Consider the following 11262-nt stretch of genomic DNA (forward strand, 5'->3'; position numbering starts at 1 on the left):
AGTATAAGAAAAATAAATAAATTTGAATTTGGTAAAATTTCCTATTAGCTAAAGTGGTCAGACACGAGACTTTTTTTTTTCTGAAAAGGTTTTGGTAGAAAATTCATATTTAATTATTTATTTGGAATAAAAATATCAAAAAATATGCGTCACATTCATGCATGAGTCTTCTTTTCATATCTATAATTATATTAAAAAAATATTATCATTTGATTTTGATTAAGGTGGTCAGACATACACCTACTTTTTATTTTTGCCCTGAAATTTTTGTAGTACTGCATTAAAATTCAAAATTTTGACCAATCAATTATTTTTTTCTCCTGATAAGGCCTAGTATTTTAGAAACTACATTCAATTTTCTATAGATTATTTTCTAACAACTTTTTGATATAAAGTCCATAACCACTTCAAAATTATGTGTCAAGTTGACATAACCCTGATTTGTTGATTTTTCACTGCCACTTAAGGCCATAGTTTGGTACACCATGATTCTGCACATACCCGAATCCTAGAGTCAAATTCCATATTTGTTGAACCTTGATAGTTGGCCTAGAAGTTGAAGACATCTACTTAACATCTTAATAGGCATAGATTTAACATAGGTATTGGAGAATTATCAGTGCCATGGTTGAATTGGATAGGAAATTGATAGTGATTTCCATTTAGCACTAATGGGGAGATTTTGGAACTTATTATCTATGTGGATCTACTTACTAGTGATAACTCTTGCCTCTGTATTCAGATTAGAAGGGAAGAATTTTATATCAACTGCAAGTTTTAAAAATAGGAATAACATCTCCATATGTAAATATTAAATTTGTGAATTAATTTACAATATTTAAAACCTTAACATCTTCTAAATAATGTCTTAATAACCAAATTCCCTATATAGATCAATTTAGTAATAACATATCTCTGAAGGTTCATCCATCTTGGATTATTGGAAACAATACATTCCTTTATAAGATTTTAAAAAAAATTCTTATTCATTAGTTGAAGATTTTAGTATCTTCATGAACTAAATCATTAAAATCATTAGCTTTGTACAAATACGTTTGAGTAATATAATCTTCACATATAATTTGTCATTCATCCAAAATCGTTGAATGCAAGTAAAAGAAGTCTCTATTGATTTTGGTTGTAAGAGATTTGTTTCCATCTCTTGTTGTGGTTAAGATAAGGGACATTATATGAGCTTATAGTCAATCATAGATTTATTTATTTTTACCCTCAGATCAATAATTTTGATTGCATTTGTAACAAAATTTATAGATTTCACCATTAAAACAATGCTCTATCCTATGCAATCATTAACCATTTCAAATCAGAATAAACACTATCTAAGAACTCAATCACTACATAAACATAGCCGAAAGAGATGAACCATAACAACAAAATCAATTAAAATTATTTTCATGAAGTGAAAAGATCTCCCCACACAATGACACATAAGATTGGGCACTTAAAGGAACTATAGAAAATGATTGTTAAATCTGTACCGGAAGCTATAGATTACAAACTTTGAGGCAACATAATTTTATTTGATACAAAACTTCAAGAAAAATAAGTACAATTAGATATCTACTTGATATCTTGTTTAAATTCAAATAGTTTTTTTGCTAGTAACATGATATGATCTATTAATATTAATAATAAGCTATGTCATTTTGTTTGTAAATATCTCTTGAGAGATATTTTTAGGCAATAATAGACACATTATGAAGATAAATTATCTAGTAGCAAATTTATTTTGGATAATAAAAGTTCTATTTTTCTAAGTGTTAACAAATCCAATATGAATCATTAGAATAACACAATATACTATATAAATGCTTATTAATAGTATGTTAACAAAAATTTAGAGTGTGATTGAATTATCTTTATAAAAAATGTGAATGAATGACAATTTTTTCACTCAAAAATTTGAAGCAATTGCCTATGGACATATGAACTCTAATATATATATATATATACTTTGTATAAGGATAAGTAAATATTGTAGTCACTTTGTGTTTCCCTTGTTTTCATTATCTCTTGACAAAGAACTCATCTTTTTCAATCAACTTATACTTCATGTTTAGACATGGCAATATGGATTCATTAATGAAACAAAATTATTGACACCTTTTTCTAAATTGGTTTAGGAGAAAATATATATACTTACCTTGATCTAATCAAATATGAAACTAAGAATGAAGATGGTTTGGATTTAATAAATCTAAAAGAGTGGAACATCATTAACAAATAAAGTAACCTTCTTAGACAATCAAAAAAAAAATTCTATGATTGTTATGACTAAGTTTGATGTCAAGCACAAATCCATGAATATGATCTTCTCATGGATTCACAAAATTATTTGTGAACTCTTCTTCATGTAACCTAGGACATTGTCCTTTGATTTTTAGGGACAAGCCATGATCATAAACATTGTGCTCATGAATTTAACATGTGTGGTTTGCAAACTATTGTTTATAATGTCACTTAAGAAATTTTCATTTCTTTTGTATTTTGAGGTGTTCATAAGGACTAGTGCTATTGATAAGTAACTTGGTAGACCTATCCTACAAGCAAGCTAATATTGCATAAATGTTCATCAACTGCTTTCAAAATTAAATATATCAAGACTAATGCTTCAATCATGAAGAAACTCTATGAATGGTTTTTCAATGTCCCATATCTCTTATAGAGCACTATTTGGAAATTGTAGATGCAAATAGTTTCTCTAAATATATAGTTCAATGATAAGAATAAATGTACAATACATTTTCAAATACAAGGATATAACAATATGTCTGTATACATGTGTGTGTGCGCGCACGTGTGTGTGTGTGTGCATGCGTGCGAGTGCATTTGTGTGTGCGTGCATGTGCATGTCAAGTTAGGGTCCTTAACAAGAAGGCTACATTTTTATAGTTGGTCAAATTCTAATTAGAGCAAGACAAAACTATGACAATGAATTGGTCTAAAAATAGAAAAAGGGCTCAATCATATTACACGAAACACGAAAAATAGAAAACATATTCCTAATTTCTCATTCCTAATCCAGCAACCAAACGAACTCAAATCAATCTCACCCTCAAGAGTCACTCTCACTCTTCAAAAACTCAAAGAGTGAGGACATACTTAAAGAAATTACTCAGACTATAAATACCCTCAATTACCCTCTTTCAGCAACTATTGAGGGTGAATCCCACCAGGCTGTTACCAGGATCATACGACACCCTTATTCCTTGCTGCTGAACGTTCCCAATGATCGAAATGCTGGAGGACGCTTGCAGGAAGGCCAAGCAGAAGGTCCGCATGTAACCAACTTTTATAAGAACATTCCGTCTAGGCAACGGGAGAATTGCAGAGTTGGAGAAATGGAATTCAATGACCGGCACGCCAGGATGATCCTCCTCAAGCAGATCATAACAGGTGCCAAACTCGTCAAACCCGTCACTTAACGGCGATTCATTCACAAATGCCGCCACAAATGCGTCGCGAAGGGCGAGGAAGGCATCGGATCGAAGCCTGGTGACTACAGTTCCCGAATCGATGATTGTGCCGCCATTGCCGAAGCGATCCGGCGAGAAAACGGACTCCTCCATCGGAAGCTTCTTCCCGGCGACGCTGATCCCTGCTAGAGAGACATAGTAGAAGCTTCTATGGTGGCCATTGCTCAGCAAAGGGGCAAAGATTGCTTCTTGTGGAACTGCCTGAGGGCCGAAATCTAAGGTACTGGATCGATTTGAATATCGATCGACGAGGCAGTAGGAAAAGGTTCCGGCTTGGTAATGTGATAATTGTGAAGGCAATGAGAGGGATCCGGGCCCAAGGCCGAGCATCCCTGCGTGAGCTACGAACAGGCCATGGCTGTCATGGCTGCATCCGATCACAGCGTTGAGAACAGAGACTTTCCCTACTTTGAGGGTTTCCATGGCTAAATTCCCCGCTGTTTGCGAATTGTCGCCGTAATATGCCTCGTATAGGCAATTCCCGTTGCTGCCGCAGCTCCCAATGTCGAGCTGCCTGCAGGCGTAGGAGGAGCAATTGATCTGTTTGAAGGTTGAGGAAAATGAAGGATCGAAGAGTGGATCGGCCTGGCTGTAACAGGCTTTGCAGGGCTGGCACTGGATCCAGATGTTATCCGATCCTGTGTCCACGCTCATCACCTGCTCGCGAGCGGGACTGCCGATGCGTATCCGCGTTAAGTATTCGTTGCTGCCCTGCGGTAGCCCGGGGGACACTTGGCTCTGTAAATTCTTCAGCCGAGCGTTAATGGCGGCCACGCGTAGCGCGTCGCCTTGTAGCATTTGCTTCGTGCGCTGCTCGTAGGTGAGGTTTGTCGATTTTGTGGCGGAGTTTCTGTGAAGCAGGGGAAGCCACATCGGCGCCGAAAGGGCTTCGAGGGTTTTTCCCTTTACGGCTGCGGGAAATCTTAGAAGGCCGGATTCCGCTTTCAGTTCTCTGGAATGCGTAACTGAAAACATTATTAGCAGCAGCAGCAACGCTAGAGCTCGAATTTCTGAGTCCATGGCGAAAACCGGCTAGGGTTTCAGCGGATCTTTTACTGAAAAAAACAGAGCCGAGTGCCTCCAGGTAATAAATAACGAAAAATGAAGCGGTTTTGTTGAGGCTTCTAAGGTCTATTAATGGCGGCTCTCGATGGCAATCAGTACGGATTGCGTGATCTATATAATAGTTATTGAAAGATTTGCTAGCGCAGAAAATGATGATACAAGTGAAAGATGATACGTTCGTTCACGGATTTATGCTCTTCTACGACCGATTTCGGATCCTACGTATAGTTTACTGACTTCAATTTTTGTCTTACATAAGCGAGGTTAAAGATCATGTCGTTTAATCAAAAGATTTTCAAGCCTGGTAATCTTATTTATATTTTTCGCCTCAATTAAATTTTTGAAGCGGATGAGGGTTTCAGAAGATTTTTAACTGAAAGAGCACAGCCGATTGCTTCCAGCAACAAATAACTGTAAATGGAGCGGTTTTGCGGAGGCTTCTGAGATCTATTAATGGCGGTCCTCGATTACAGTCAGTGAGCATTGCGTTAAGTATTTAAAAATTATTGCAAGATTTCTTAGAACGGCAAAAAAATGATACAAGTAAAAGACGATAACTACGTTAGCTAATTTGCGCTTTTGTGATGTCCGATCTCGTATCATACTTCAGTTTTCCGACTCACTTTTTTTCCGACATAAGCAAGCTTAAAGATCATGCTGTATATTCAGAAAATTTAGGAGCATTATAATATTTTTCAGCTTCAATCCAGATCATTTAACCGGAAAGGATTTGAGCATTACCAAAAAGAGCAGAGACGATTGCCTCCAGGCAATAAATAACGGTAAATGGTGCGCTTTTTCTGAGGCTTCTGACGGCTTTTAATGGCGGCCCTTGATGACTATGAGCGTGCATTTTGTGAACAATTTAGTTCAACAGAAATTGTTGATACAAGTAAAAGACTATATCTACAGACGATCTTGTGCCTCACTTACATTTAACCAACTTCGAATTTTGTCTCTTATTTCGCGAGCTTAAAGATTATGTGGAAGTAAAGCCGAACAATGAGGAGCGAATTGATTTCGTCATTAATTTAATGGAGTGACAGCTGCAATCTCTGCACCTTTTCTCAGTTCAAAGTGTGCAATCTGTGGAGTTCGAATAATAGTTTTCATGCCGATTATTTTGCTTATTAAACTAGTGTAATTTTCATGGAAATCGGCGAGGCCAAAAAAAGTTTTATCGGTAAATATTGAGATAAATCGGTAAATTTAATTTAAAATGTTTCTTTTCTTTCAAAATTCAATGAGGAGATGTATCTAATGAGTAAAAAAATTTAAAAAACAGATCTCGATATCATATAAATGTAACTATGATAAAACGTCATCCTCGTGTGGAAATGTCGATGTCTTGTAGCTATAGTCACACACTTTGAACTCTGAAACAATTTAAAAAAAGCAAATTGTCATTGTAAAAAGGCAAATAAAATTAGTCTACATCTTCATCTTCTCCTTCCTAGTAGCTCTATTAAAAACTATGGGAGTGAGAGGGGGTCTAGCCCTAGCAGTGTCTCGATATCCATCCTAGATGTAGCTTGTATTGGCGCTAGCAATGACTCATCATCATCTATATCCTCACTTCACTCTCACTACCCTCCTCTTGAATGTCATCCAATCTCGGTGCAAAACCACCTCTTTTAAATCAATATTTTCTTTAAAAATATCTTTGAATCCACTTCAAATCCACTTGCAATCAATCTACAAGCCTTCCAATGACTATTTCTCTCTACCAAACCCTTCTCCTCTCCTCCAAAGGTTATAAATTTTAAAATGGGCCACTAAGTGGCATCTTTTTAAATTGCTCGTGAGATTTTTTCAACTTCTTAGGAGAAGTATGCCACTTCTCAGCGATATATAGCCAACTTCTTGGCCAAGATTTTGGTACGAAAACCTTGTGTTCTCTCGCCACTCGAAACTTCTTGCAAGAAACTGATATATCGACCACTTATCGACACTATTTTGATCTATGGTTAAAACAATCACGTTTCACAGTTCATAATAAGTTTTAGATTGCATATTATTATTGGTTCATCTACATTTTCAAATTTGGGGAAGTTAGTTTGTGGACGAGCACATCCATAATAGGGTGAAGACTTATCTATTCCATTTGATCCCCCTTGCCTTATTGCTTCTTGAATTTATACCCTCTTGTTACTTGAGCTTAGCAAAGCTATTTCTAGTTCCATTATCTACTAGATTGGACTTCATGGTTTGGGAATAACATTGCTAATGAAGGATTTTTTTTATGTCTCTGTTATTCAACAATTTCTCATTGCGATTGCCCATGTAATTTTGGTAGACTAGTCAACAAATTTCTAATTCCTTCTTACAAGTCTATTCACATGTATGCCAATTGCAAATCAACTTTCTGCCTAATTTCTAGCTACTCTATATTTGTTTTGTCTGCCTCAACCAAGCCTCTTAGGTTTACTTCTTGTCTGGATTGTTAGCAACTCATACTTAGTTATTCTTGATAACCCCAGTTTGGAGCTCACCCCGAGCACCAGCTACCACCCCTAGACAAATGGGTACACAAAGATAGTGAACAAATGGGTTGAGGGATACCTCAGGAATTACATAGCAAGGAAGCAAAAGGCAAAATCCACTTATCACATGTCTATCCAAATGTCACCATTCATGGCATTATATGGATATGAGGCACCCAATTTCATGGATTTATTGCTGTTAGATAGAAGAGTGCCCAGCGCTGGAGACTTATTACAGGAGAGCTAAGACATTGTAAAGGCCCTTAAGGAGAATATCACTAAGGCACATAATCAACAGAAGTAGTATGTTGATCAAAAGAGGATTGAGCATGCTTTTGAGGTAGGTGATATGGTAGATTTGATGTTGTAGCCTTACTATCAGTCCACTCTCAAAAAAGGTGGTGTCGAGAAACTTAAGCCATGTTATTACGAGTCTTTTAGGGTGATCAAGAGAGTTGGAGAGGTGGCTTACAAGTTGGCTTTGCTGGCAGAGAGTAAAGTCCACAATGTTTTTCATGTGTTATGTCTTGAAAAGGCATTAGACACCATATTGCTCCTTCTACAATGCTTCCATCCTTAGACGATGAGGGAAAATTGTTATTGGTGCCAAAGGCCATCATTGATTTTAGGGAAAGGAACTTGAGGCAACATACTATATGGGAGTATCTAGTGAAATGTATGGACTCGCCAATAGAGGATGTGACATGGGAGAATGAGGAGATTTTGTAGCACCCCAAATTGAAGTTGCTTGAGGACAAGCAATTTCAAGGAGGGCGAACTGTAATGTCCCCCATCATTTAGATCCCCAGTGAAGTTCTTAGCTTTTCATTCTCCAAAGGCTAAGTGGAGAAACAAGGAAAAATTAATTAGATTAAAGTCAATAAATAAATAAATAAATTTAAATGTGACTTTATATTTAATTAATTTAATTTTCTAGAAGCATAACTAAATATTGTATTAGGAAAGGGGAAGCTTCTAGAGAGTGCAATTAAATAATATTTTATTTCCTTCTACGAAGGGTGAAGGAAAAGAATAAATAGAGGTGAGAGCTTCATTGCTAGGCATCTATTATTTTTTTATTTGATTTCTTTGAGCTTTAAGCATGGGTTTCAACATTTGTCACTGGAGAATGGAGTTCTTTTGTGTGCCTCCATTTGATCTAGTGAACTACCCAGTGAATTTGGTATTGGAAGGACATCATACAGGTGTTCTATTTGAGCATATTGGTGAAAGATTTTCTAAAGGGTTGCAACTATTGGAGAAGACAAATCAGTCTTTTCATTATGTTGAATTTGTGGTCTAAGGCCAAATTGTGGAGTATGATTGGAAGAATAAGTTAGATATTGTTACAATTTTGTTGCTGCTACAATCCAGATTTCTTGAGCAGTTTCCAAGTTCCTATCCATTTCATTTTGCATTGCATGGAGGATAGATTTGAAGATCTTAGGGCATGTTTAAGAATTTAGATATCATTCGTAATCTGATTTATATCAGAATTTGATGCCCTAATGTATTATTGTTGTAAATTTATATTTTCTCATTTGTAACTGGTGTTATATGTTTCAAAAAAAAACAAAAAAAAAATTGCATTTTCATTGTTAGATGTTTTGGAGTTCTTTGCAAGCATGTATTTATTAAAGTTTGGCATTTAGAAAGAAATCAGAATTTAGATCTACAATATATTGCTAGTGTGCAAAGCATTTGACAAAATTCTCAGGTTAAGAAATCAGAATTGCAAGGGATATTACAAATACATTGAATGTAGATGCTTTAGAAACTACTTCTTTTTTATGAAAACTATAAATACAATGAGTTGCTGAAGAGATGCAAGAGAGAGACAAACAATATTTTACACAAGGTTATACTAGAGGATTTTCTCTAGGATGGAGCAAGATGTAGATCTCCATGTGAAGGCTGAACATGTATTATAAAGTGTTGCTGAATAGTATATTAGCTTGATGTCTTGGAGTGTGGGGTTTATTACCTAGAAAGGTTTTCCTCGCCTATAGCTATGTTTTCTATCATGTCTCATTCTTCTAGTTTCATGATCAAGTAGAATATGAAATATGTATGTTGTAATGCTGCTGAAATTTGTTAGATGTGTAAGTTGCAATCACATTCTATTAAGGTTTTAGTTATGGGAAATCAACTTCATTTGTTTCCACTTTTATGGCATAGTAGTATGTACTTGAATTTTCTTACTAGAAGCTATTCAAGAAATCATTAGATACATGATGTGCATATTGATCTCAAATGACTTTCAAGGATGCTTTCATTTCCCTTCAGATAATAGCATGGAGTGGATGAGAGAGAACAAAAGAATCCAAACCAAAAGAATATGCAACTCAGTCTAAGCTAATAGTGGAGACAAACCATATGCCCTCAATGTTGCCATCTCAATCAAGGAGAGATTCGACAAAACAAATGTTAAATGTCTTATATAATGATATCTCACTCATCAAGAGGACAAGAAAGTGGAGGTGACTAAATAGATGCCAATACTAGAGATGTAGAATGATGAGAAGCAAGAGTAGACATCTCTGTGCAATCAAAACACTCAAGACTCTTCCGACAAGAAATTTCCTCTTTAGCATCAATGGCATACATAAGATCATGATCATTATCAAGGGAGAGAATCATGTGTATTGTTGGATCCTTTGGTAATGAATGTTCACAGGATCTCCATATGACTCCCATAGAGTGGCTCAAATATAGTTCGAGGGCACTCAATGTGTGATGGAGCCCATGATGTGTGGTCCCTAAAACTAAACCAAACAATCCCAAGACATGATCATTTATAGTTTTGCAAGAAAATTTCTTTGGATATGTAGTTGGTTCAGAAAAAAGTCCATACAAATGTGCCAATAGATGAATCCATTGACAGCTCTCTAGGATTTTATCACACCATAACTTATAGTTTTTTCTTCCAAAATGATGATAGATAGATATTTTATTTCCATTTTAACTAGAAAAAGACTTGTAGAGAAAATATTGAATGGTTCTGATGAGGTAGAGAGTCTTAAGATATACTACTGTTTGGTTAACTTAAGGTAGCATGCAATCTATTAATTACGACATGTGATTCATATATTATGGCTTATGCAAATAGTTATTTTGACTAACACATTGTGTCCAGTTTTGTTTTTTTGGTTGTAACTTTTGCACCTAATAGTTGAGCCTTAGCATTGAAGATGTTGCGTCCAATACTGATGATTAGTATTTAAGATAGTTTCTGCGAGAGATCCCTGGTCTCTTGGTTTTTCATCCATCAAAACAAACCTGTCGATGGAGTTTCCAGTAGCTGCAAAAGATGATTCAAACTAGTAGTAAAAAGGAAGATGACAAGATTTTATTAAAACAGGGTGATTTTTGCGCGGACAGAAAAAGGTCCCACCGAGATTTGAACTCGGGTTACTGGATTCAGAGTCCAATGTCCTCACCACTAGACCATGGGACCGTTGACAGTTTTAATAAATAAAACATATATCTTACCTCGTCCTGGAAGAGTGCTGATGGAAACAAAACGATACAGGATTTACAGAAAAGGGATTTTAATGTTTTATTTACTAATTGGATAGCTGGTTGCTAGCTCCTAGGCGTCGTGCCTATCAAAACAAAAAATTACTAAATCAGATGCTCTTTACTATAGTTGGACTCTCTCTTGAATTATCTTTTACCTTTGGTAGATGGTGTGCTCAAAACAAATCATCATTTCAAATAATTTAGCTTACCCTCTTTAATAAGGCTAATAAGTTTGACCAACATGTCATATTTTTTTAAAAAATTAAGAGTAATTCAAAATGTGAAATTAGAGTTTAATTATATAGTTTTTGAGTCAAATTTATTGACTTATGTTTCATGAATAGTGTTCACAAGAACCTTTTTTGAGTCAAGTTTATTGACTTATGTTTCATGAATAGTGGTTCACAAGAACCTATAGTTTATAAGAATGAATGAAACACTTAGCCCTCTTTTTTCTTTTCTTTTTAATGTAGTTAAGTCTTTGCTTTAGGTGGAGCACTATTGGGATAGGTGTCTATCTGAAAAGTCTGTCTTGGTGTTCCACCTTTGTGAGTATCACCCAGATGCAATGAGTGCTAAGCATTTCATTCATTCTCATGAGAAATGGAAAACTGTGAACTACTACTCATAAAACATAAGTCAATAAATTTGACTTAAAAAAAACACAATTGAAACATGATATCAATATCACAAAT

General features: G+C 35.4%; 1 non-coding gene and 1 pseudogene across 1 annotated transcript; both read right to left on the reverse strand.

Annotated features, from left to right (window-relative positions):
- Positions 1-2993: 2993 nt before the first annotated feature.
- On the reverse strand, positions 2994-5740 carry LOC149578724 (protein ASPARTIC PROTEASE IN GUARD CELL 2 pseudogene; annotated as a pseudogene).
- Positions 5741-10430: 4690 nt separating this feature from the next.
- TRNAQ-CUG (transfer RNA glutamine (anticodon CUG)) lies at positions 10431-10502 on the reverse strand. The gene has a single exon. It is a non-coding gene; the product is annotated as a tRNA-Gln (tRNA).
- Between the last annotated feature and the right edge of the window lie 760 nt (positions 10503-11262).

Source organism: Cupressus sempervirens, chromosome 1 (assembly GCF_028749045.1).
Source record: "Cupressus sempervirens isolate cs-2001-9-10 chromosome 1, ASM2874904v1, whole genome shotgun sequence".
Lineage (NCBI taxonomy): Eukaryota > Viridiplantae > Streptophyta > Pinopsida > Cupressales > Cupressaceae > Cupressus > Cupressus sempervirens.